The sequence below is a fragment of the Papio anubis genome, chromosome 19 (genome assembly GCF_008728515.1).
Source record: "Papio anubis isolate 15944 chromosome 19, Panubis1.0, whole genome shotgun sequence".
Classification (NCBI taxonomy): Eukaryota; Metazoa; Chordata; class Mammalia; order Primates; family Cercopithecidae; genus Papio; species Papio anubis.
Window position 1 is genome coordinate 52,093,420 of NC_044994.1, and position 27,139 is coordinate 52,120,558.

Consider the following 27,139-nt stretch of genomic DNA (forward strand, 5'->3'; position numbering starts at 1 on the left):
CATCTAACATCAAAACTTGTGCGGAGAAAGTATATATGCAGCACGGGACATTTTGGAATTAGTGAGGGGAGTGCATTCTTTTGTTGAGCCAGATTCTCTATTTAAATCTTTGAAATTTTAGAAGAAATTGTGCCTTCCCACCATACACACCCTTCAACACCCTCCCTCGTTACTATTAGTTTTTCCAAAAGATATTTCCTTTTCCACTTTGCTCATCTTTAAATGACTAGAAAATTCAGCAACTGATTAGCTTGCTTATAAACGAAAGTTAGAACATCCACAAATCTGAAACATTTAAAAATAGACATGGTACAGCAAGACTGGAGTAAGAAATACCAAAAAAAGATCCACCTAAATTCAAGTAAGTGCCCATCATTTGCAAGAGACCATTTCTTATTATAAATGTGAATTTCATTAAAAAATATATATATATATTTACTAACACCACAAATTTGGTCCCATGAAGCTAATGAAAACCTAAGAAAAATGCAAACTCAGATAATGCCAAGATCATTCTTTAGGGTGATACAATGGCAGAAGATACTGGAGCAGCAAAATGAGCTAAGTTTTCCTGTGACTGTCTGTCTTATTCTGCTTCTGCCTTTCAACATCCATATCAGAAGAGAGATTGTGAAGTTATACACACTATTAGCATCATCTTTATGTGATTCTGTTTCTTTCTTCTTCCATCAATTCATTAGAATCGCAAAGATTCAAGGCACTGATCTTTCATATTTCTTTGTATCCCTAGTATGTATGCAAAGAATAAATCCAATATAAAACCACTGGATAAGTAAGTTTTCCCATCTACAAAGATCTAGATTTTAAAAAAACCACATTGAAAACAGAAAATACATAAATACAAAAAGGGCATATATATGCATGTAACAAGACACTGGATAAAGAGAAAAGCCCTCTGAATCCTGAGTTGGAAAAAATCTTAAGATGTGATCACCATAAGTTGTAAAAACCAGAAAAGGCCTTATGGGAAGCCTTGAGGCATGAGTAGGACTTGGAAAGCAAGAGGCATGGGGAAGAGGACCCCACAGAGAGAAGCAAGGCCTGAACAAGGGGTAAGGGCCAGAAGACTACAGAGTGGTCAAAGCTGCTATGTGCTCTGATGAAATGAAAGAGAGTGCAGCCTAATGGTTAAGAGCTCAGGCCTGAGGTCAGACAGACTTGGAATCAGACTCCAGCTTCACAAGCACAGGCTCTGCACCCTTGGACAACTTGCTAAGCTTCTATGTCTTGTCTCGAATCATAAAATGCAGTAACAATACTGACCTCCTAGGACTGTCATGGGAACTAAAGGAGGTAAGCTCGAATCACACTCACATGCTCCCAGGAAGAGAAAACTCCATTTGTTAGCTCTTACACACAGAGCACTAATAGTACAATATTTCTTAAACTATCCCTGAAAAAAATCCAGGGTGTGTATCCACCATAGCCAAATGCTAACCATTTGCTCAGAAGATTCTAAAATGACCATGAGAAGAAGAGAAGCTGTGACTTCCTCAAATATTAGAAGAAGAGAAGCTGTGACTTGCCTCAAATATTAGGGCATAGAATTTGGTCCCTGGGGCTGGAAACCCTTAAGTGGGTGAAGGAATGAGAGAAGCTAAGTGTTGTGAGGATTCATGAATTAATTTCAAGTAGACCATTCAGGTCCTTGGTTAAAGGTTCTTGTAAATAAAGTTTTTATTATTATTATTTCTAAAACAATCACTTACCTCTACCCCTGTGAAGAGTCAGAATTTGGCCTTTAAAGATAAAGATGGCTCATCTCTCTGTAAAACATCTGATTTAAATACAGTCTCTGGCCTCCTCCAGGGAAGATACCTCCCTGCTTCAAGACCTTTCACATCCTGGGTCATTTTCAAGTTTTTGCTCATCTTTAAGTAATTACAGAATTATCTACTAATTATATGTTCCTGTGTTGTTATTAAATCCAGCAAGAACACAAAATGAAATTAGCATTCTCTTCCTACTACAAAGTTGTTCTTTCTTTCTCCCACCCCAGAAAACCTTCCCTTATCTTTTTAGAAAGATACACAGCACCAGTTTTATTTTAGGAGAAACAGTACATCTTATCCTTGTTAAAATACTGGAGACCAGGCAAGTACATTAGAAGAGAAAGATACAAAGCAGCTAGGATGGAGATCTGAGGAAGTGCCAAGTGCTGGAGGTGGACATCTGAAGCTCTGTCCCGACCTCTTCAGGCCGAAAGGTCCTCAACCTCTCGATGACTCTGTTTCCACATCCAAAAAGGACGCCTTTGTAGTGCTGTTGTAAAAATGAAGTGGGAAGCCTGACACGCAATACATGTGACCATTGATACAATCCACATATTTTAAAATGGGAAGTTTCTCTCCGGTACTTTGTCTCCTCTTAGGCAGGCAAGTAAGGGAGGGTCCAATGGAGGAGAAAGTAAACAAGAAACTGGAAAACTTATCTAACGAGGGCCCCTCTTCACCCCATAAGAGCTTAGCTGATGGAGGGGCACGTAAGGCCAAAACAGTGATGGAGAGAGCCAGGAAGCAGCATGCTACTCCTTTTCATAGGTTCAAGACAAAACACAGAGGTTTGGCAAGTTGTCCAAGGGTGCAAAGCGTGTGCATGTGAAGCTGGAGTTTGATCCCAAGTCTATCTGACCGCACACCTGAGTTCTTAACCACTAGACTGCACCATCTTCCATTTTCATAGGGCTAGGGGTGGGAGGACACATAGAACAGAGATACTTATCCAGGAAAAAAAAGCAAATGAGGGTCTCAAACTGGCCCTCTCTGTAGTCCACATTACTGGTCAGACACAATAAAGTCAAATTACTACTCCCTTGATATCAGCCAACATACTAAGTAACTGGCCACAGTCACCTGTATTTAAAAGGAGAGCTGATCATCTACTTCTGTAACAGAAAAATGTGAATTAAACAAGCAGATATGGGATATTTTGTAAAGAAGGAAATTTCCATGGTATGTGATTGCTTCAATAGGCATTTGTTTCAATGTCCAATTTGGACAACTCTTCAGAAGGATAATTTTGAGATGCATTAGACCAGGATGTCTGCTTCTTAAAACCTGAAATGTACACTGTCTGGTTTTGTCGGCTTAGCAGTATATGTACTTTAAACAAATACCAAGTCTCTAAAAATGTATCATTTGTTCTTGGTCAGCTGTTGCTAAGATGCTTGATAGGTAGGGTCAGAATGGGGCAAGACACCCATCTTATCCAGTGATCAGTAGGGACCTGGCAGCTCCAGGCCCACCTCAGACTGGAGACAGGAGCTCAGTATACACAGTCACTGTCACCTACACCGTGTTCATCATGCCTGAAGATTAAAGCAATGCCCTCCTGAAAGCATGTTCTGGCCTGACTTGATTGCAAAGGCTGGGAAAAGTGCCCACAGCAGGAGTGTCATCTGTTGCACAGGAGCTGGTGGTTCTGCCCCAGCAGAGGCTGCTGCCCCTGGGAGGCACAACAGGGAGAAATGGAGGAGGAGGGAGTCTGGCAGTGATGTGAGCTTTGATCTTTGTGATATAACATTTTCTGCAACATGTTTTAGGGAACAGCTAAACACTTTAAGAACACTAAAGCTGGATCTTTCCTCTATATGCTAAAAGCCAGTCACAGTGATAACAAGAGGAAAATGACAAGTTTTATCCTTATAGAGAACAGGTGGGTTGATGGTTGGAATAGGGCATGAACTAGCTGGAGCATAGCACAGACTAAAGGGGCATCTCACCCCACCAGGAGAAGGGCTTCATGGCAGAAGCATCATGCCAAGTGAGCCTGAAAAAGAATGTGGTCCAGGTGGGTAACTCTTAGGTTGGCCAGCATTCCCCAGTGGCCAGCCATTCTGCATAATTACTAGGTATTCCAGGATCATCTCTAATATGCTAAGGCTTTGCTGGAAAACCAGGGGATGACAAGGAGCCTCTTTGACCTCTCAACAGCCTAGATGGCTACCCACCTAGAGCATGTGGGGACTCTGCCTCTCGTTTCTCCCAAAATAACACTTCTAGGTGGATGATAAAATACCTCACGTTCCCAGCAAACCCTCAGACTGAAACATAAGACGTACTTGAATTGTTGCCAGAGAAAGGTTCCAGAGCCAAGTGGACACCTGCTAGGAGTGGCTTTGGGATAAGCTATCCTCCCTCTGGCAGTCTTTGGAAGGAAAAGGTGAAGGTGGAAGTGAGCTGCTCCACTGGGGAAATAAGCGAGCCAGGACCCAGTCAGAAATCTGCTACCAGGAGAAATCGCGATGCTCGAACATCCGAGCTGTAGCTTTCCGCCTGAAGCACGCCACTGCTCTCAAGCAACCATGATGATCTCAACCCCTATAGTGCTTTGCGATTCAACTCCCATTTACCCCAAAGTTTAATGATTGTCAAAACAAGTCAAGTTTTCTTAGTAATACATGCTTAATTCTTAACTGTCCATTCACTGTTTCGGAAAAAATACTTCAGACAAGGGCAGAGATCACATTTGTGTATCTTTTGCACACTCCATGACAGACCTTAGAGGCACTGGAACTCCCACAAATTGGTTTTTTACTTCCTTAGGATGGAACTCCTCAGATGTGACAGAAGGACACAGTGACCCTTTCAGGGAAAGCGGCGAGGCATCTGGGACAAAGACAGTGTCCACATGGCAAACCGCAAAGCACATGGGTGAAATCCTGGCTTTCTGTGCACTTTCCCCCCGACTTTTGTTTAGAAGTCAGATGTTGATTTTCATTATCTGCATACTTAACAAGGCTGTCATGACATCCCATTACAAACTGTCTTCAAAGAAAGTAGTAAACATAACTTTACTCTTCAAAGATAACATCCCATCCATATGCGACTCCCTGCATCTTGCACGGATCATTTACAAACCAAGCATCTCCACGGGGCCCCAGGGTGACATAAACAAACCTTGGAAGGGTGTCAAGAAACACAAGAATCATCTCTGGAGGCTGTATCTTAATCTTGAATCTTTTGTTACCCATGATGTTTTAGAAGAAAAAAAAAATCATCTTTTTATCTGAAAAATCTGAACATGAGTGCCTTGTTAACCAAAATGGGTTAACCTTATATTTGCAACAAGAATGCTATTTCTCTCACTACATATTTCACCAGCTGTTCAAAGAAACCTTTTCTGATAAATGTCCACACTCCAAATGTGCTGTGCTTCCTTGGTTCATGCTTCTACTGTGACACTTATCTCACTGTTTTATAATTAGTTGGACATGAGACTGTTTCCCAAGCTAGACTGTCCAAATCATGTCTGTATCCCCAGTGCCCGGTGCAGGGCCTGGCATAGGGTAGGATAGAGTAGGTATTCCATAAAAGGTGTGCTGAATTGAAAAAAAAATGCACATAAGCACTCACTGCCTCAGTCAGTCCAATCAAAGGAAAGCATGGTACTTACTCTTGAAAACAAAGGTTGAGCCAAAAGTCCTGTCCAGTACAGCTGAAAACATAGTATTTTTACAATGCAGATTTGGTTCTCTAATTTTGCATGCTTTTGGCTGACATTTAGATAAGCATGTACCAGTCAGCACTGTGGAATATGGCCCAGGAGTTCACGAATGACATGAAAGCCCTCACAGAGTCCAGAATCTGATTATCTGAACCAGTTTATGGGTGGATTATTCCACAGACTCAGATGAGCTAGACTGGAGCCTACTCACTATTTACCATTATTGTTCCAGTTGCAGAATCATTCCAAATTTCAAACAACAGACATATAATGAACTATTGGGTACAACTCCTTAGTTGGGGACTGACTGTAAAGATAAAACTGCAAAGCATCATCATTACATAGTCCCATAAATCACACTACGCAAAAAGGAACTGGGCATAGCTGGATTTAGACATTCATTCTTCCCTTATTCCCTTCAGCTGCTCTCAGCAGCCTCAGATTCTGTCCTAGGGCACCTTGCTGAGCTTGAAAGCTAACATTGCACAACGGTTAGACACGGACTCTGGTCTCAACCCAGGTTCAAATCTGAACCACTTCCTGTGTGACACTGATTAATTTCTTCAAACCCCAGGTTCTGGATTTACCTGATTTAAAAATGGGGATTAACGGCCAGATGTGGGGGTTACTCCTGCAATCCCAGCACTTTGGGAGGCCGAGGCAGGTGGATCACCTGGGGTCAGGAGTTCGAGACCAGCCTGAACAACATGGTGAAACCCTGTCTACTAAAAATTAACTGTGTGTGGTGGCACGTGCCTGTAGTCCCAGTTACTTGGGAAGCTGAGGCAGGAGAATCTCTTGAATCCAGGCAGCGGAGGTTGTAGTGAGCTGATATTATACCACTGCACTCCAGTTTGGGAGGTTGCAGTGAGCTGAGATTGTGCCATTGCACTCCAGCCTGGGCGACAGTGAGACTCCATCTCAAAAAATAAATAAATAAACAAACAAACAAACAAAGTAAAAATGGGGATTAAAAAGTATATACGTAATGGGGTTTATTTTGAAAATTAAAGAGAAATATATGAAACAAGGTACTCAGTAGCGTTTGTCACATGAGTGTTCAATAAGCATTAGCTATTATTGTTATTTACACAATTCCTTTTCCAGGATTTTCTTTGGACTCCCTACAGGTCAACACTACAATTTAACTTTGTGTTCCAGACCCCCTAGATTCCTACTTCCTGATCATGTCAGAGATTATTTAAGAAACTTGGGCCAACGTGTTGATGCAAGACAAAATGATTTAGTGTCATTCCTGCCAAATACCATCTTAGCATTTCTAAGAAGAGCCACCCTCAGTCCTTACCACCTGCTTGAGAGATGTGTTTTAGAGAAGGCACAAGAACAAGCCCCCATTTTAAATTTCACATCAGCAATGAAATGATCTAGGGAAGGCTCTTTGAAGTCAAATTTGTTAACTACTCAAGAGAGGTAAGAATTTTCAAGGGGAAACTTTGAAGACTGGATTATAAGCATTTCAAATGAAATTTAATAGAAAGTGTTTACTGTGGATTAGTGAAAACTTCTCTCTTGTTCATAATCAAGTTTCTCTTCTACACCGAGTCTTTCCCTTTAGCACATAAAAGTGTTCATGCCTCTCCTGTATTCAAAATAGAAGATTTTCCTCAAACCTACACATTAGGCCCTTGCTACCCATCTGTTTCTCTTGGGCCCATCCAAATCTCTTGAAGCAGTCATCTATATGTGTCATCTCTTCTCTCATTATCCAGTCTTTGCTAATCAGTAATCAGGCTTCTATGCCCCACCTTCCACTTACACAGCTCTCCTGAAGGTCACCAATGTCCTCTGTGTTGGGAAATCCAACAGACTTGAGTGCTTGCATTATGTGACTTGTCATATGTGGATCTGTTGACCAACTCCTCCTTCCTGAAACTTCCCCTCTATCTTTGAGACAGCACTTTTCTCCTTCCGTTTTTTGGCCACTGCTCCCCATACTTGCTTCTCGATTCCTTAGCATTCTGTTGGGTTCTGTCTTCAGCCATCTTCCCTTCTCATGCAAACACATCTTGATGCATCATCTACTTCCTTGGCTTCAACCACCATTCATATTCCAGTGACTCTCAAAAGTAGATCTCCTGCTCACAAATCTCTGTGCCCCAGACTCATATGCAGTGGTGTATTGAACAGTTCCTCTTGCATATCTCACAGATGTGTCAAACTTAGCAGGTACACATCTAAAATTATCTTAAAATCCACCATCATCACCATTAGAACAGCTCCTTCCTAGGTTTTCCACATGCTAGAGAACAGTTCCATTGCTCAACCAGTAGACCAAAGCCAGACAGGAGTCATCCTTGGCTTCTCCCTTACCTCAGTCTCCACATCTGGTCAGCCAAGTACTATAGGTTCTACCCTCTCAGTGTTTCTTAAATCTTTCTATTTCCCTGAATCCCTACTGCCACAATTTAGTCATGAACTTCTTACTTTTTGGCCTAGTTTACTCTAAAAGTATCTTTACTCAAGATCAGTTTCACCCTTACCCAATACATTCTTCATGTGTTATGTTTATTTAAGTGTATTTGCAAAGGCGTTCTCTATAAAGGGTCTATTCCTCTCCTATAAACATCAGGAAAGCATAACTTTTTCAATTCTTAAAATATACCAGAAAACCTACCCATACAAGTAATGACCCAGTTATTTCAAGATGATTGGGCAAATACCAGGGACAATATTCAGTGTGATTGGGCAAGATTTCCATTTTCTTCTGTACTAATAAGTGCTTTCTCTGACTTTGGTTTATTCATGCAATGGGATATGATAGAAAAGTGGACGCCAGCTAATGAGAACTGCTTGAGTTTACATGGATGTAGCACACAAACCTAATATTTAGCAGAAAGTCATACAAAGACACACAAAATATATGAAGGTTAGAAACATGAAAAATACTACTCTGTCACTTAGGGATACATGCCTAAGTTTAAAAGTAGAGGAAAGTACATGGGAGCAATGAACACCAAGTTTGCAACAGTGGCTAAATCTGGCTGAAGCAGAGAGGGCTGAAAAGAGGAAGGGATGACCAAGCAGGTGCATTAACTTTATTGAAGTGTCTCATTGTCTCATATCTTAAGTTGGGTTTTGGATACAAAGTCATTTATGTGTCCTGATACTTTTGTGCAAGTATTAAGATACTGTTCCAAAATTAACTTTCAAGAATGGATTTTAATATAAAGACCATTTAACATCATTCTAGGCTCTATTGCCCCTTATCCCTCCTGCCTCCCAAATACCCCAATAAAGTAACAGGCCAATGTACCACTAGAACAGAAAAGATTACTAGACTCTAGTCAGAGAAAATCTTATCCTCAAGTGGTCTTGACAGAACAAAGCTTCAGAACAAAAAAAGATTTTGGAATCCACCAGAATCTAATGTGTTTTCAACAGATTGTCTAAGTGCTCCTTTTCAGAAGGGCTCATCTCACACGCCTTGCATATCTGGCCTTGTCTGATCTGTTTTCCAACAGGGAAAGGAGCATGGGTGCCTGCAGCTACTTCCTAAGAGGGCTCCAGAGGTCACTCAGAAAATACGCCCAACAAGCCCCAGATGGACACATGAGGAACGGAGCCCCACACGGAGGTCAAAGGTGAACCGGCGCATTCTTCACAGAGCCAGCTAGAAAAGTGGGTTTCAGGATGCAGCTCCCACCTGCTCCGCCAGCGCCCCTGGGGATTCACAGGCTGCCAACAGGAAAGGCGCAAGGGTTTGATGTGGGCACAGCCCACAACATCTCTATTATGCATAACAGTCAACTGAGATGCCCCAAAGCCCATGCCCTTTGAATCAGGTACACTCAGCTTCCTGAATACTTTCACTATGTGGGACTTCAAGCTTTAGCACAAAGACAATGAGGAAATTAACCCGTTTGCAACAGTATGCTTGCTTTCAAAGAACTGGGAGCTCCACACCTGCACGGTTCTGAGAAGAGATCTCACCGCCGGCTCTGGCTATTCCAACATATGATCAATGCAATCTTAACATCACACTGCAGCTCTGCCTTCATAATGTATTAAGTATCACTCAGCTGCTACTTGCAGCTTCTTCCCTTGCTTTCAAGTAAGAGGTGGACAGAGTGTCAGCCAGGACTAGAGAGAAAAGAAAGGAAAGGGCTCCTGGGATGCATATGTGTATATAGCCTTTCTTTATGAGCCACTGATCACCACTCAAAAGGAAATGCATGGCCAAAGTTTTCAGAAAGCAGAAAGACCATTATTCAAAACACATTTTAGGAGAAGCCCATATGTGAGTGAAGCAGAGGACTGTCAAGAAGCATTTTTCTGGGCCAGGCACAGATTATAGGCTCATGCCTATAATCACAGCACTTTGGGAGGCCAAGGTGGGTGGATCTCTTGAGGTCAGGAGTTTGAGATCAGCCTGGTTAACATGGTGAAACCCCATCTGTACTAAAAATACAAAAAATTAGCTGGGCATGGCGGCGTGTGCCTGTAACCCCAGCTACTTGGGAGGCTGAGGCAGCAGAATCGCTTGAACCTGGGAGGCTGAGGTTGTAGTGAGCCAAGATTGTGCCACTGTACTCCAGCCTGGGAAACAGAGCGCGACTCTGTCCAAAAAAAAAAAAAAGCAGCAGCAGCATTTTTCTGTATACCGAGTGCAGGAAAATGCCATTCATGACATCAAAGGCTTCGAAAGTGAGCCTGAGACTTACACATCAAGTTCAGAGTTATAGATTGAAATATAGAGTCACTGAGAAAACAGACGTCCATAAAGTCTTAAGAGCAGGGTAAAGTCTACTGTTTGCTGGTTCCAAGCTACATACCTGGAGTCCAACTCAGAAGTGACAGGCTGCTGGGCTTGGCATGACTCTTCATACCCCTAAGCCAGTGAATGCCTCTACTCAGTTTCCAGAATTCACAGGTCTAAGCATAGGCTTAGATAGAGGATAGTATCTCAGTCAACAAGTCTTTGCACATTTTTGAACAGGTTAAGAGCCACTGGGGCCAATCTCAAGTGACAAATAAGATCTTAATTCTTTGGCAGAAGCACTGGCTCTTCATACTCCCTTAATAACCCTCCCTCCAGGCAGTGTTGTGGTGGCAGCTTAGAACAATGCTCAGAGGGCCCCAGCCTCCTGTCTTCCCCAAGGCAGCAAAAAGGCTACAGCAATTCTAGGGCTAATGGAGAGTGCTTCCCCGCACTCTTGCTAGAGATTGTGTCATTCTATTCTTCCCTAGAAAGTAGAGGTTTTCTGGGCAGCTGACTTTACCAATAACAATGATTATTTATGGAGCTTTATTATTTGTCAGGAACTGGGCTAAGAGCCTGTAGAAACTGAGGCTTAGACAGCTGAAATAAATTAGCCAAGATCACACCAGCCAATAAATAATGGAGCCAAGATGCAAACCAAGGTATCTGAAGCCTGAGCGCAGTGCTATGCAACGGAAGCTGCCCCATGCAGACAATTCTTAAAGCTGGCCTTGGGTGACTTCCTTTCACTCAAAGTGGTTAGGGAAAAGAACTCACCCAATCTCAAGGGTCATTTAAAAAAAAAAAAAAAAAACATATTAGATGGCTGGCTGGAACCAAGATGCGGGAATAAGCAAGAAAAGAATTCCTAGTCTGGTTGGGAAGGAAGGACTCACACATACTGAAAGAATTAGAGACTGTGACAAGAGGGCATATCATTAAGTGCTAAATTGCAAGGTATGGACTTTAAATCCTAAAGGAATTTGGAGAAGTCAGACCTAAAGGAAACTCCTTCATCAGGAGCTTGAGTTGGGGAGTGGGGTGGGAAGGGCAAAGACCTGCTCTTAGGGGAAGTAACTGGATCAAAAATAGGAGCATGCTCTGCACCTGTGTATCTACATCAGCTGCAGGGGATGGATGGGGTTGGGGGTGGTAGAGGATAACCATGCAACTACATAGTAGCAGGCAGAACACAGGAATCATTTTGCCACCAGTTAAGCCATGTCAAGGTACAAACAGCAAAATATGTTTTCTGTCAGTGTGATTTTTTTTGTACCCTTGAGAGGGATTTCTGTATATAGAAAAGATTCAAGGGTTGTTTTGTCTTATTGATTTTAAAAATTAGTATTCAATGTATTGAAGTTAAAATTCAAATTCCTGTTTTCCTCTGAAGAATTCTAGTTCAACTTACAAATCTGATTCTATGTAAGCAAATTTTAAACAATTATTTTAAGGGAAACTTACAAATTACACTGAATGTTTTAAACTGCATTCAGTATGTTCCATTCTTTTTAGACTTCAATTGTCTAACTTTTGGAATCTTAATTAAAAATATCAATATAGAGGCCAGGCACAGTGGCTCACGCCTGTAATCCAGTACTTTGGGTGCCTGGGCAGGAGGATCACTTGAACCCAGAAGTTTGAGACCAGCCTGGGCAACATAGTGAGACCCCATCTTTATTAAAAAGTAATTAAAAGATATCAATATGGTTAGTTCTTAATGACTTTCACAATCCCACACTTGTAACTCTAAACCTCTCACCTCTTTAAAATTGAAGCACAACGATGTTTTTCTCTGATGGTTTTGTTTGTTTGTTTGTTTTTTGTTTTTGGCACGGGAAGACAGTCTTGCTCTGTCACCGAGGCTGGAGTGCAATGGCACAATCTCAGCTCACCGCAACTCTGCCTCCCAGGTCCAAGCCATTCTCATGCTTCAGTCACCTGAGTAGCTGGGATTACAGGTGCGCACCTGAGGTGGAGTCTTGCTCTGCACGCAGTCTGGAGTGCAGTAGTGCGATCTCGTCTCACTGCAACCTCTGCCTCCCAGGTTCAAGAGATTTTCCTATCTCAGCCTCCCGAGTAGCTGCAATTATAGCCTCACATTGCCATGCCCGGCTACTTTTTGTATTTTGGTAGAGACAGGGTTTCACCATGCCGGCCCGGCTCAAACTCCTGACCTCAAATGATCCACCTGCCTCAGTCTCCCAAAGTGCTGGGATTACAGGCGTGAGCCACTGTGCCTGGTTCTCTAATGGGCAATATTTTCTATTTTAAATATCAATATATTTAAAGAACAGATATACCCAGAAAGGTCTTTAACAAAAAGTGATTTACTTACCATTGTTTTTTCACATAGTTCTAATTTAAATTTAAAACACACTTACCCACTAATAAAACAACAGTGTCTTTCCAAATAATGTCTGGGTTGCCTTCCCAAGCTACTTTTGGAGGGTACTTTTCACTGACTTTACTTCCTGTTTCATTCTTATCCAGAATCTGTTGTTTTTGTTCCCTAACAGCATGCTCATTCATGCTGTGTAATTTCACCCACACAATTCCTTCTGAATAAGTAGCTTTCTATCTACTCAGATGCCATTCCCATTCTAGAGTCGTTTCCAATGTCATCTGCACGGTCAAGTCTTTCCTGACCAACTGTTGGAGGAAAAAAAAAAAAAGAGAGAGAGAGAGAGAGAAGAGACCTTAAAGGTATTTTCACTGCATTTGGTATATATTTTGCACACTGACCAGGATCAGGAGTAGCAGACAGCTGGGTCAATTTTTCTCAAGACCCATGCTATGGCTGCTAGTCAATGAAACCCAGAAGGAAGGGCCTCAGAAGCATATCCTGAGCTCTCAATCTTGATCTAGTCTAAAGACTGATTGAAATTCACTTCCTTCAAGCCTAGTTTAATGTTTGTTTCTTTGGTTCTGAACCCATCTCCAAGACTTTGTGGTCAGTCCTAAAAGCTGAGCTGAGGACGCAGTCCTCCTGACTTCCGTTAATATGCTATATTAAATAGGGTGACATTACCCAACCTACATACATCTGTTTATTTCACAACAAACGTTAACATATAAGAAGCATGTGTCCAATCACAATTATGTCCTCCCACACCTCTACAACAAACCATAGGATGTACCATTTCTTAGTTAACGGCACAACTATATGTTCAAGCCAGAAACTGTAAAGTTTTCTATGACTCCATTCTTTCTCCCACTTAATATATCCAATGACAAATGCCTGACAACTATATGTCCCCTTATCTTTCTTCTCCTTCCTTCCTTCTCCACCAGCCCTGTCGATGGAGATCAGAACTCCATCAAGTCTAGATTAGGAGACTAACCATGGGTGGGCCTCCTAGTATCCCCCATATTTGTCTTCTACTCTATGGAAGTGATCATGAGAAAATACTGCTCTGATGGTATAAACCACTGGACTTGAAAACCTGGATGGTCTCCTACCATCTCTAGGGTCATCTCTTAGGATTTGCAAGGCTGTTCAAAGCTTTACTTCTGGTTTCATTCTCATCCAGAACCTGTTGCTTTTGTTCCCTAACAGCATGCTCATTCACGCTGTGTAATTTCACCCACACAATTCCTTCTGAATAAGTAGCTTTCTGTCTACTCAGATGCCATTCCCATTCTAGAGTCATTTCCAATGTCATCTGCGCTGGTCAAGTCTTTCCTGACCAACTGTTGGAGAAAAAAAAAGAGAGAAGAGATCTTAAAGATATTTTCACTGCATTTGGTATATATTTTTATCACATTATACTACAGTTAATTATAAGTTTGTTTCTCCTACATTTGTTGTGAGCATAGGGCCAGGAGTGGCTTTATTCTTTATCAATATGATACTTGGCATATAGTTTATTTAACCTGCTGCCTTGTCCCATAAGGTATGGGGTTATTTCTTTTGCCTGCCCTCCACTAATTGCCCCTACTCCCAGTCACTTTAGAAGGCAAGATTTATGAGGGACCTTTGTTTTGTTCACAGACACAGCTAGAACAGTGCACTTAGTAGGCATTTACTATTTGCAGAAGAGAAGGAAAGAATAAGAAGGTTGAAAGTAAGCAAGCTTTTACAGAGCAGAGAGGACACTTACCAAGGGAACTATTATTAAACCTAGGTTACTTTAAAAAATCCTATTACCATGGCCATATTGGGATCAAGAGGAAAGTCTAAAGGCATCACAGAATCTCTAGTAGCTGAGCTCGGCTGTGGTCCTATACCAACTTATAGATCCTATGTGATGGGCACTCTGGTCTCCTCCTGCTTAGCGTATTCTTGGGACATCCCAACCTGAGGATCTGGGTTACAGGAAAATGAGCTCTCAAGAACCCTCCAGAGCTAGAGAGTACAGGGCAGCCCTGTCAAACCAGTGAGGGCTGCTGTGGGCTCATAGTGGGCAGAGTGGGGGAGAGAGATCAAGAGATGACCGCTCTGGGGAATGCTCGTCTTAAACAAAAAGTTGGCAAAATGGAAAAAGAAAACAGGAAGGGGAGTCAGAGGCGGCCCTGAAAAGTGATGGCTAAGTGATTCATGGGAGACCCCAAATGTGATTAACACAAGCTCCAAAGTAAGAAATTTCAGGTTAAATGGCATTATCTAAAATATTTAAAAAGTTGGATCAGCTTCAAATGTAGATATTAAGCACATGACCAGCTAAAACACTGCCCCTTTCCCTTCTCAGAGAACATGCCTCCCCAAGGAGGAAACAGGTCTCCCAAGCTAGAGACAGGCAGTGCCATCTTGGCTGGAACTCGTCTCTTGTGAAACTCCCCTCAGGGGCTAGGCGCCAAACCCATTCCTCAGTCCTGGCCCTAAGACCCAGTTGTCTTTATGCTTCTCCCCCCCAAGTCAGAAGTTCGGTACACAAAAGAGTCTGTTAAGGTTGGAGGGGTGCCAGGATTAGACAAGTTGCATTAAGTTTCCCAGAAACGGATTCTTAATGTAATAACCAAGGAATTTCACACAATGGCCACAATGTGATAAACGGACTGCCAGATTTCATTTCAAAGCCTGTTTGGATGGAAGCCTTTCTCATCCTGACTTTCCTGCGGACCAACTGTGTCACGTAGGGCAGGTCAGTTCATCCCTCCAGACTTTAGCTTTCACATCTGCTACATGGGAAGGATACTGCCTGTCATGCCTGCTTCACAGGGTTGCCATGAGCCACCGATTCTCAGCCTTTGCCATACAATAATCTAGTTATCTAGGTTTCATCCCAAACCAATTAGATAAGGGACTGGGACCCAAGATTTAGTAGTCATATAGCTTCCCAGGTTATTCAAATAAACAGCCAAAGTAGGAAACCCCTGCACTATACCAGTGTACAGTACAAAGAAGATGGCAATAATGACCAAAATCATCACTGGAACATGGCATCATATGATTTGGGGTTGAAAAAGTTATGCCGAAATCTCCTTAGGAGCAAAACCCATGTTTCTTTTGCACGTCCCATTATTACCTGCAAGCTTTAGGCATTCAGTAATGTTTCTGATATCAAATGAAATTTGGAATGCTTATAAATCCTAATCTTAGATTCTTTGTTTACTAAAACTACCTTTGGAGATGTCACCTCCATGACCATCAATCAGCCCAGCTTACGGCAAAGCCATCATCTTAAAACTTTCCCAAAGGTCAGCTTCAGAGAAACAAACAGGAAATGTGAGAAAGGTGGCTTTAATCAAAATGGGGAGAAATTGCAGTTTTCCACCAGGGAGGTAACTGCCTGTCTCTGTCTGGCCAAGAGCCAGTCACAGTGCGGGAGCTTGGATGAAAGCCAGAGACAAACACTGCTTGGGGCTACTTTTTCAGAGATGGGTTAAAAGCAATGCCCCTGCTGCTCTGGCTGGCCTTTGACTTTCGATCCACACTTTTTCCTGGAGAATTTTGCCACACAGGCCTTTCGATGGTAGGCTTACAAGGCATCTGCATTAGTAGAAACAGTTTTCAAGACAGTTCTTCTCTGACTTGGGGATTACTAAAGCCAGACCTGAGGCATGCTTATCATAGGCCTCCACCTCTGAAAATCCTGTTTGACTTATTACCACTGCAGGCTGAAAAGACAAGGCACAGTGCCTGAACTAATCAAGCCAGTATGTGACTTTCACGTCATGCAGAATTAATCAGAGATTCCATACACTGATGGGTCATGCCACTTGCCTCAAAGTAAGATTTGAGGACAAAGTAGATGTAGAATCCATTTACTCTTTCAAAGTAATTTAAGACTTTGGAAATCTAAGAAAGATAATCAATTTTGAACTATACTTCATTATGTATGAGGTAAATGTCCCCCATAACGATGGATTAATTTTCTATGTTAATTTTAGGGTGGTTTCCATGCACTTTAAAGATGTAAAATTTGAGCTGAGTGCAGTGGCTCATGCCTGCAACCCCAGCTACTTGGGAGGCATAGAGAGAAGTGACATTTGAGGCAAGGAAATTGAGACCAGCTTGGGAAACATCAGGAGACCCAGTGCTATTGAAAAAAAATATTTAATAAACTAAGATGTTTACCATAGAATCTAATTTAAAAAAATAAAAAATAAGATGTGAAATGTAGAGTAGCCAACTCTTATTCCCATAAGTCTGCAATCTTCAGACACATACATCTAACATATCCTCCATAGAAAAGTTTTTTTGAGACAGAGTCTAGCTCTATCCCCCAGGCTGGAGTGCAGTGGCACAATCTTAGCTCACTGCAACCTCTACTTCTCAGGTTCAAGTGATTCTCCTACTTCAGGCACCTGAGTAGTGGGGACTACAGGTGCATGCCACCACACCCTGCTAATTTTTCAGTAGAGATGGGGTTTCGCCACGTTGGCTAGGTTGGTCTTGAACTCCTGGCCTCAAGTGATCCACCCACCTCAGCCTCCCAAAGTGCTGGGATTATAGGCATGAGCCACCACACCCGGCCTAGAAAAGTTTCTTTGCAGCTAAACCTTGAGGGCCATTAAAAAGTATCTGTGTCTCTACTTAGGATAAGAGAAAGTGCTCAGAATTTATTATGTGCATCTGTACACTACCCAGTTTTTTTGTAACTATAATTATCAGAGACTGAGAAAGTTTATATAACTATATTTTACTTCATGTATAGTGATAGAGAGAGAATATCCGCTGCCCCAGGTTTTGGACTTCAGTGTTATATTAGGACTGCTAACTGTTCATAGCTACAAATCATCTAATAAAGCTCTCATGTTTTAGTAGTTAGAAATTAACTTTTTCTCCTGTAAAATGAAGTTAAAGGAAAACAGAAAGTAACCTGAAGATGTGAATATGTATTTAGTCTCGAAGTATCTGTTTACTTCACAAGCATAAACGATTTAGTCATATTAAAAATGATGCCACCATTATATAGTACATGTTTACTTGAATTCTAAAATAAAGTTTTAAAACGTTTGATTTTTCCATCTCTAATTACATGGACTATCACGTGAGGAGGGGTACTAAATATTTATGTTTTCCAAATTGAAAGCCAGGTGTATTTATTTATTATTATTTTGTTTTTTAGAGACAGAGTGTTACTAATATTGCCCAGGCTGGAGCACAGTGACTGTTCACAGGTACAATCATGCCACACTACAACCTTGAACACCTAGGCTCAAGCAGTTGTCCTGCCTCAGCCTCCCCGGGTAGCTAGGACCACAGGTGCGCACCACTGTGGCCAGCAGAAAACAAGTTGTTTTAAACCTACATGTTAAATAATACTTCCTTCCTTATTGGTTTGTAATATGTGCTTTATTATATAAAGTCTCAGATGTAAAGCTCTTTCTATGATTTAGCCAGTTCCATTTAACCGTACTTATTTTAGCCAACACAGACTTAATTTTAAAAAGTGATCTTAGTGTTTTGTTCCTATCTGGTCAGACTGGTCACATCTCATTATCCTTGTGTGGAATTGTCTTCCAAATTCCCATTGGCTTATGGTTCCAAGTGAGTTTTAAATGTGTTTGAAACTCACTGATTTTTTAAAAACTCCTCTTGTTTTGACGAGGTAAAGGGGTCTTAAACTATTCCAGCTGAATTTATATGTAACTTCATTTTTGATGAAACCATTTTTATGAACTCCTAGTGGTCCACATCATTGAAGAAAAAGGACCTCAATTCTTCCAACGCAAGCCAGACAAGCAGGTAGGGAATTTATGGCAGAAAGCTGGACAAGAGAGGGGAGTATTCCCAGTCCCATTCAACACTTCCACAGCTTTTGATCTTCACCACTGTAAGCCAAAAGGGAGGGGAATAAGAAAGGAAGGAGTTGGGGAGGGAAGAGCAGGGAGAGAGGGGAGAAGGAATATGCACATGCAGAAAAAGAGACACACAGATTTTCCCCCACGTGAGAATCTTGACTCCAGGCCCCTTAGAGCACCCTCCCAGGTAGCCTAGAAGTTTCTCCCTTCACCTCTGACCTCAGTGCTTCTTCATTCTTACTGTCTTCCAGTGTGGGGAGAGATTACCCTGGCTAAACAAGACAACCCTGCTGCTTCTAGGACTTTCTAGGAGCATTTACCTGGTTGGAGGAGAAGAATTTGAGTAGGCAGAAAGGGGGAATTTGCAGGGCTAGAATGTGGCCACTGCCCTGAAGCCCTCAAAAGAGAAAGCTGAGACCCTCATTATTTTAGAATGAGTTATTTTTGACCTACACGAGATTGTAAATCCTAATACTATATGTTGCAGGATCCCAGCACAGGTGCTAATATGGTTTGGTTGTGTCCCCACCGAAATCCCATCTTGAATCATACCTCCCACAATTCCCACGTGTTGTGAAAGGGACCCGATGGGAGGTAATTGAATCATGGGGGCAAGTCCTTCCCATGCTATTCTCATAATAGCGAGTAAGTCTCACAAGATCTGATGGTTTTATAAAGGGGAGTTCCCCCGCACAAGCTCTCCTGCCTGATGCCATATAAGACATCCCTTTGCTCTTCTTTCTTCTTCTGCCATGATTATGAGGCCTCCCCAGCCATGTGGAACTGTGAGTCCATTAAACCTCTTTTGTAAATTGCCCAGTCTCAGGTATGTCTTTATCAGCAATGCTAAAATGGACTAATACAGGTGCTAAATGGGAAGAGTTTCCAATAATAACGTCCCTGCACTGGCCAGGGCTGTCCAGGCAATTGGACTTCAATTTGCCATAAAGGAAACCACAAAGGGTAAGGCAGGGAAGACCACAGGAGGAAGAGACAGAGCACACAGAGTCCAACTTGGCATGTGAATGGCAGCTGAAGTCGTGGCAAAAATGTAACCTGTATAGAAGGCTCTGAATGACCACACCTCTCTTAGAAGGGATTCCCAGGACTCCAGCAAAACAGAGCACGTGGCTGGGGCCCCAGGGGCTGCCAGGAAATGATGTATCATTCACTGGGGGACCCAGCTCTGAAAGAAACGGCTAAAAGCAAACTCCCCACACACTCACACCAAGGAGGTGAAAGAGTTCCTGCAGCTGTGCTTCCTCGGCAGATGGGCAGGTGGACAGTCCATCAGGCAAGATGAATCAGTCCCTCATTCCCCTTGGACTTGGGCCTGAACTAGTCACATTCATCTTTCTAGGTGTCCCCACTGCCTGACCACCTGCTCTGGGACCACTGGAGTCATGGCTTTTATCCTCACATCCACCCAGTGGAGCTGCTCATCGATGAGATTCCTGAGCCATCCCTTGTACACAGAGGTGGCAGACATGTGGATAAATAATCCTCAATAAAAATCGCTGCAACTTACCATGCATCTATTCATGCCTCGCATTATGTAGGCTATAACCAAACCCAAAACAACTCTTCAACAACACAGGATTGTGTTCATTTCACAGGTAAGCACAAAGGCTCAGAGATGTCACTAACCTACCAGAGTCACACCATTAGTAAGCACATTCAGATCTCTCCGACTCTGAAGCCTAACCACCCTCTGTCACTTACACGGCCAGAGCCCTCAACGAAAAAAAGGGAAGCCCTGTTTTCCGGTGGAGCGGGGGGGACGCAGCCATTGCCTCTTTAGTCTTTGCCTTCATGTCAGAAAATCAAACATCAGGAACATCAGCAGCTTAACTCCATTCGGGAGCCTGCTGCACAAGTGACAACAGTAGGCAACATACAGATGTCATCCTTGTGGACAGAGGCCAGTCATGGACTCACCCTCACATCCCATCTAAATGAGACCCCACACTATCTCACACCTTCAAAACTACTATGCAAAGAAGTCTGCTTAAAGTGTCCTCTCAGACCTCTGGTTCTCACTATCCCGCCATTGAATAATTCAAAGTCCACCTTCTCTCAGCACCTTTTCTGCATCTGCTCACTCAAGTTATTTTCTCTTCCATGGCCACCTCCAAGGGTGATGCTGCCTGTTACAAGGGTGTTCGAGAGGACCTTCACTTGCAGGGCCGACATGAGGCTGCCCATGTTGAATACTGCACAGATGTAACAATGAGCACCACCCTTTAGAATGATCTGTCCAAATGAGCAGCCTGCCCTTCAGGGTAGAAGTCTCCTGTAGTTACATCCTTGTTTCAACCCTGTCTCTACCAAAAATACAAAACTTAGCTGGGTGTGGTGGCGGGCACCTGTAATCCCAGCTACTCGGGAGGCTGAGGTAGGAGAATCACTTGAACCTGGGAGGCAGAGGTTGCAGTAAGCTGAGATCATGCCACTGCACTCCAGCCTGGGTAACAGAGCGAGACTCCATCTCAAAAAAAAAAAAAAAAGAAAAAAAAAGTCAGCAGATGCCAGGGTCTGGTGGGCGGTGGAGGCAGGGATAGCGGGAACACAGAAAATTTTTCGGACAGAGGAAACACTGTGGATGATACTATGATGAAAAATACCTGTTATGATACATTTATCTAAACCCACAGAACATACAGTGACAAGAGTGAGAACTAACGTGAACTATGGACTTTGGGTCATAATGATGCGTCATTTGAGGTTCACTGATTGTAATAAATGCACCACTCTGGAAAGGGGACACAAAATGTTGGTAGTGAGGGGGGAATATCTATGCGTGTGGAGTTGGGAATATATGGGAAATCACTATTCCTTCCAATTTTGCTGTAAATCTAAAACTGCTCTAAAAAATATCTTTTTTTAAAAAATGTAGGAATTAAGGATGAGGTAAGCTCCCTGATTTCACTGGTTACTGCTTCTGCTGTCGGTTAACAGCTGCCATTCTGTTCTATCTTGGGTCCTTCAGAAACATTTTCTCCTCCCTTGAATCATCAGGTCTGCTCTATCCTGGTCTCCCATTGTACAAAAGGGAACTGAGGCATGGCGTGTGGTCAGGGTACTTATCCAAGACACCGAATTGTCAGATGGCAGAGTAAACATTCAAACCAGCTTCTTTACGAACCCACCCACTGTGCTGTTTGCACTTGGTCACCTGCCTCTTACTGAGCAAAGTCTGCACAAGGATAGGATGTCTTCCTGGGTAATTACTCTGAAGGAACACGTTCACATAACGCATACGCCCAGGTAATAATCAATGGCTGTGAGTTTGTTTCAAACTCTCACAAGCCTTATCCTGTATGTGCTAGGAGACCCTTGCTACAAATCAGCACAAAAGCAGGGGGTTGGAGGGCAGGGGGCTGAGGGGAGAACGTTTTGTTTGTAAATTATTTACCATCAAGCGCATCTACCAGCAACAGAGAGGGGAGAGTCTGCACTATTGAAAACACGGTTGCTTTGTTTTCAAGGACACACATTAATTCAAAGGAATGCCTGATTTTGCAATAAAAAAACACAAGCTGAAAATAGAAAAAGAAAGTCACGAGCAGCTCTTCACTTTGGGAGAGACGGGCCAAGGCTGTCAAAATGAGTTGTGTGGTTTTTATTAAACATGTTCCCCGGTGCAAACACCCAAACCACAAGACCACTAGGAGTAACCTGTTCCAAACAATATGGAAGTGACTGAACTTAGTAGCGGAATTACCTTTCTGTATGAAAAGGAGGGTGGTCTGCCTGGGCCACGGCTGAGGTCACTAGAAATGCAATTTAAGAAGATAACTAGCTGCCTGCCCGATTTGTGGAGCTTCTGGTATAGAAGTGCTTTTCAACTCTAGCTGCCCTCGTTCTCTGCTGCAAGGCCACAAGGCTGGAAGGAAACACCATTGATGTTTCATTCTCATTGGCTAGACCTTCACAATTTAGCCTCAAATTGTCTTGGCCTGTGATATAACCATTCCAAGGTTCTGACAGTATGCTTGGGACTCTGCTGCAAATGCAAGGGCATGGTAGAGTTGCAGCTGAGGGGATAGCTGGGGGGCAGGGGAGAGAGAATGTGGGCATCAGTACTGATGCATGCTATAGATTTATGTCTTTCAAAATTTTTTAAATGTATGTGTGATTGTTGGAACTACCAAGATCTGGTGAACATCGCAGCCTCAATATACTCCAGGGACTAAGACAGCAAAATAGAGTTAGGCTTCCTGCCACTGAGGCAGAAGGCCCAATGGAGTTTTTAAATATTGCTATGACGGTGGTGGCCACAAAACAGGATGACTAGGTCCAAAGGGAGTCTCAGCTTCCTGTAAGTACGAGTGTAGCTGTTTCAAGGGTGAGAAACTTCACATAGCAAAAACAAAAACAAAAGAGCGCCTTGGGTGAGCTCAGAGACACTCTTGTCACCAGCCACTTTGGGGACATTGGCTAGGTAAGGTGATTCTACCTCCCCAGCTTCAGTGTTTACCAAACCTCAGTTATCCCTGTAACCACTTGGGCTATTTCTTTGGGTTTTCTTAAATATAACTCACTAACCTTAAAAACAGCAAATATTAGCATGGATAAAGTATCAGCCATGTTTACAAGATGATATACTCACACATAGGTATGCAACAGTATCAACTGGGCAGTTAAAATTCACACAGCTGACTCTCTGGAGGATGGGAACCCCAAGGCACTAATGGCTTTAAAAGCTTCTCAGGGGTTTCTAATATGCTACCAAGTTTGACCACCACAGTAACAAATGGAAACCAAAATCCCCTGCTATAAAGACAAGGTAAGGTCAACACAGTGGTATAAAAATTGTAGCCATAGGCTGGGCACGGTGGCTCACGCCTGTAATCCCAGCACTTTGGGAGGCCAAGGCAGGTGGATCACAAGGTCAGGAGATCGAGACCATCCTGGCTAACACAGCAAAACCCTATCTCTACCAAAAACACAAAAAAATTAGCCGGGCATGGTGGCGGGTGCCTGTAGTCCCAGCTACACGGGAGGCTGTGGTAGGAGAATGGCATGAACCCTGGAGGCAGAGCTTGCAGTGAGCCGAGATCACTCCACTGCATTCCAGGCGGGGCTACAGAGCCAGACTCTGTCTCAAAAAAAAAAAAAAAAAAAAAAAAAAAAAAAAAAAAACTGTAGCCATATACTGATGTCTGCAGGGACTTCTGGACATTCACCATCTTATTTGAAAAAGCTGTATTAGAGAAAGATTAAAAGTAAGCACCAAACTGAGACCTTTAAAATATAATCAAGGAGACTGAATTTGTTCTGAAAAGGGGAACCACCTTCTCACTGTCTGAATCAACATTCTTGAATGCAGAATCAGCAGCTGGGAGAGAGATGGGAATCTCTCAGGGACCCGCCAATTCTTACATTCTGTAGTTCTAAAGTCAATCATGATCACACCTAGTTAACTGCTATGGTCTGAATGTCCCCCAAAATTTACGTGTTGAAACTTGATCTCCATTGTGTTGGTACTGAGGGGTGGGGTCTTTGGGGTGGTGAGTAAGTCATCATGAATGATTAGTACCTTCTAAAAGAGCCCATGTGAGGACACCTACTCAGCCTATGAAGAACAGGCTCTCAGACACTGCACCTGCCCTCACCTTTATCTTGGGATTCCCAGGCTCCAGAGCTGTGAGAAAATAAATTTGTTTTACTGTATTTTAAAATTACCCAGTCTCAAGTACTTTGTTATAGTAGCATGAGCAGACTAAGACAGCAACATAAGAAAATCCTGGGGGCTAAAAAATGCTACATAGACACGCATCAAAACGCAGAAATGGATAATCCAAGATCTATGATGGACAAACAGAGGGCACTTGATTTGCCCAATCTTAGTATCTATTTCACTTTAAACAAAATGTTCCTGAAAAGAAGGAATTAGTTTTGTAAATTAAGTTCCACCTTACAGTGCTCGTTTATTTATGGAACCCCACAGTAAGTCCTTCGGTAAAGTAAAGCACCCTGCAATGCATCTGTTTTGAAAGTCCAAGCTTTTCCTTAAGGTAAAATGTCCCTTTACGTGCATTTTTCAGTATCCAGATAAAGGTGGAAAAGGCATCTGATGTGGGGGTATTTTCAGGGGCAGGAGGGTGAGATTATCAACATGACAGGAGCAATGAACACTTATCAGGCTTATGTAGCCCTGGCAGTGATTGCACGCTTCAATATGGAAAATACTCAAATACCACTTACTCTGTGCCAGGTGCTGCTCTAAGAATTTCCCAAGTATTAGCTCATTTAACTCATTTAATCTTAACAACGAGTATTAGCATCATCCTTATTTTACAGAGGAAGCAACGGAGGCCCAGAGAGGCTCATCACCTGGCCCAAGGCCATAAAGCTAGCAAGTGGTAAGGACAAGACTGGCCTTGTGACCATCTGACTCCAGAATCCATTCTCATCCACTATGCTATGCCACCTCTATGGGAATTTACTCATCACATCCTCAAAAAGCCCTGTGAGATAAGAACAGTGTTCCCTTTCTACAGACAGGAAAATGAAGGCCTGGAGGGGTTACGGGTTGAGCCCTTGGTTCCACAGCAGAGCCTGTCCTGAACCTGTGCTCTTAGTCAGCATGTCTTCAGCCTCTCCACAGGCTTCCCAACTCTGTCCATGGTCTTGAGATCATGTGTCCATCCTGTTCTAGATCTCAACTAGTTCATGTTGATCTAGTTGATCATCCTGTTCTAGAGCTCAATTTCCCTCATCACTATTCTTTTGAATACTCTTCATTTCATAAAAATACAAAACAATCCATCATTCATCAGTTCAGCAATTCATGGGGTATCCTGTGAGGATACTGCAAATTTCAGTCACTCCCTCTCATAATAATCCTGCTCAGTTTCCTAGTAACATATGCGTTGTATTGCCCCTATTCTGAGTAATTATACAGAATACAATCTCATTTGAAATGTCAAAAATTAGAAGATCAAACTTACGTAATATAGTCTAAATTTTTACAAAAGGAGGAAGAAATATGAAATACATTACTAAAATGATTGTAACTGTTATTTTGCTAAAGCAGTATATTTCCTTAGTTTATACCACCTTTTCCATCTCATTCTTTTCTTTCAGTATCAGAGTGGATAATACTGTGTCCCCCAAAAAGACATATCCAAGTCCTATTTCCTGGTACTGGAGAAATAGGGTGTTATTTCTTATTTGGAAATATGGTCTCTGCAGATGCTGTCAAGTTAAGATGAGGTCACACTGGATTCGAGTGGGCCCCAATTCAATGAATGGTGTCATAAGGAGGAAATCTGGACACACACAGAAACCCAGAAAGGCGGCCACGTGACAGAAGAGCCAGAGACTGGAATGAGCAGCTGCAAGTCAAGGAACGCGAAGGCTTGTCAGCAACACCCAGACACTGGAAGCAGTAAGGATATGCTCCCCTAGTACCTTTAGAGGAAACTTGGCCCCACAGATACCTTGATTCTGTCTTCTGACCTTCAGAACTGTAAGGATACGTTTCCGTTGTTTTAAGACACAATTTGTTGCCTTAAGTTTGTTACAGCAAACCTAGGAAGCTGATACAGGCATATTGAAAACCATACTTAAAGTGGATTTTTAAGTGCCAGATTCTGCCAGGTGCAGTGGCTCATGCCCACAATCCCGGTACTTTGGGAAGCCAAGGCGGGCAGATCACTTGAGCCCAAGAGTTCAAGACCAGCCTGGGCAACACAATGAGACTCCGTCTCTACAAAAAATACAAAAAATTATCCGGGTGTGGTGGTGCATGCCTGTAGTCGCAGCTATTCAGGAGGCTGAGGCGGGAGAATCACCTGCGCCCGGGGGTAAGCGGAGGCTGCAGTGAATTTTGATCGTGCCACTGCACTCCAGCCTGGACAACAGAGTGATGTCCAGTCTTGAAAAAGAAATCCAGATTCAGACTTCCATCTTTTTGGATATTGTTTATTTTTAATTAGTAAATATTACACAAAGATTCACTAAGTGGAAGTTACTATTTTTCATTAAAAATAAGAATAAGGAGAATATGCTTTTTCTTATATTGAATTCTCTTGGGACAAAATGGTATTCTTCCTAACTTTTTTCTTCCAGTCTTATTGCCCCTACTCCAAGAGACATGAGGTGATAGAACAAATCTATCTTAATGCTCTTCCAGCCTAAAGATGGCAGCTCTTTACCTGATCCTGTCAACAGTCTAATTCATGCTCCAGACCAACAGGGTTGTCATGGACATTCCCTGTCACCACTGTGATGTCCATGGCTTCGTGGGATGGACGGGAGTCATAAGATACAACAGAATAGAACACGTTCTGAAACCTGAGATCAGGCCTTCTAATCTAACCTGAGACAACTGAGCAGCTTTGGCAAAGGGCTTCTTCATTCAAGTCAGGTCCTCACCCCAGGCCCCAGACCTGTATGTCCGAGTGCCAGTCCTTCCTCTCAAGTGGAACAAGACCCACGCTGTACTACTGAGCTCCCCAACTCTGCTTTCTAGGCCACCTGACCTGTGTAGCTACAACCAAAAACTCAGCCATCCTTGACTTCTGTCCTCACCCCAAATTAGCAAGTCCTATTAGTACTACTTTTAAAACACTAAAAATCCAACCATTTCTCACCTCTCCTCTGCTACCTCTGTGAGCCCAGCCAGCACCCTCTCACCATTATCACTGCTGCAGCTGCCTAAGGGATCCCATTTATACCCTTTTCCCCTAGGATATATGCACAGGCAGCAGCCAGGGTGGTCTGGGACATACATGAGATCCTATCACTCCTCTG

At 42.7% G+C, this 27,139-nt stretch overlaps 1 protein-coding gene across 2 annotated transcripts in view; it reads right to left on the reverse strand.

The window, feature by feature from the left end:
- Positions 1–27,139, reverse strand: part of CCBE1 (collagen and calcium binding EGF domains 1) — a 286,745-nt gene that overhangs the window by 187,382 nt on the left and 72,224 nt on the right. The window lies entirely within an intron of this gene.